The sequence below is a fragment of the Sinocyclocheilus rhinocerous genome, unplaced genomic scaffold (genome assembly GCF_001515625.1).
Source record: "Sinocyclocheilus rhinocerous isolate Xijiao unplaced genomic scaffold, SAMN03320098_v1.1 scaffold6325, whole genome shotgun sequence".
NCBI lineage: Eukaryota > Metazoa > Chordata > Actinopteri > Cypriniformes > Cyprinidae > Sinocyclocheilus > Sinocyclocheilus rhinocerous.
The window spans coordinates 66,892-68,200 of record NW_015658728.1 but is presented as its reverse complement, the minus strand read 5'-3'; the positions used below and the strand labels follow the sequence as shown (position 1 = coordinate 68,200).

General features: G+C 30.9%; 1 protein-coding gene across 1 annotated transcript in view; it reads right to left on the bottom strand.

Annotated features, from left to right (window-relative positions):
* LOC107722837 (ran GTPase-activating protein 1-like) overlaps positions 1 to 1,309 on the bottom strand; it is a gene marked incomplete at its 3' end in the record, with an annotated part of 15,043 nt that overhangs the window by 10,238 nt on the left and 3,496 nt on the right. The window lies entirely within an intron of this gene.

Below are 1,309 nucleotides of genomic sequence, written 5' to 3'. Positions count from 1 at the left end.
GGTGAGACAGACAAGACGATGGCGGATGATTTAGTTTCGAAACGAAATGCAAAAGTGCCTGTTTGGCAGTATTTTGGATTTTGAAAAGCCTGTTGACTTTTGCCGTTTATCTAAGGTGATTTTGGAAGTTTTTTTAAACATTCGTTATTTAATTGGTTCCACATTGTTTGCTGATTTTTTATTTTTTACTTTGTGTCATTTATTTATTTTATTTGACATTCGTTTTGCTAATAAACGTTCTACGTTTCTTATTTATTTGGTTATATACATGTTTACTTAGCCTATTTCCAGTTTTGTATACCTATTTAAACTTTATGTAAGTTATTTGTTATTTTATATTAGGCATAGCCTGCCCTATAGCATGGTGTATTTTTATTTGTTTTGTTAATAAAAGTTCTATGTTTTATATATAGGCTAAAGTGAGTTTGACGTTGTATTTTGTTGTTGCATTCAAGCAAGTGACGCCTAACTGCCGCTAATTCGAAAGTGAAAGTAAAATGCGCACGGCACTTTTAAGCTATTTAAAAGCGAAGGAAAGCAAGGAAAAGAGGGAAAATTCAAACGAACTAAAAGCGAACAATTGCTTTACTCCGAATTTCCGCTATTTGAAAGTGAAAGTAAAATGCCCACGCCGCTTTTACAAGCTATTTAAAAGCGAAGGAAAGCGAGGAAAAGAGGGAACGCCCCTGCCCCCACGGTGATACCGGTATTACCGGTGTTGTCACACGTCGATTAACCGGTGGGAAAATTTCCTCACCGTCACAACCCTAATTGCTATATTAAATAAACATATTGGTCATTGTCAGCTCATGTTAACTAATGCATGTTAACAAATTAGACCTTACTGTAAAGTAGGGTTGTAACGGTATGATATTTTCACAGTATGATAATTGTCTCAGAAAATCACGGTTTCACAGTATGTATTAAACAATAATTATTTTCAGTAACAATGACTTAAAAGAACAAGAACAAGTTATTTGAGGGAACAAATCCTTTATTACAACAAACTTGAAACCATTTTAATGAAAGTATTGAAGTCTGCCTTGTGAAAAAATAAATAAATAAATTTAAAAAACAATAAACAAAATAAAGCTGTACACCTTATGTATATCTATATGACACTTTAACATTTTAATTAATGTTTTAAAATGTTATGAAATGAAAATGTACAACTTTTATTTTTGGCAAAGTTAAAACATGGACAAACATGATATTCCTTGAAAACAATGTTTGAATAAATTATTTTATTATAAACAATATTATTATTGTTGTTATTATAACTTTGAAGTACATTGTACAATGCTAATAT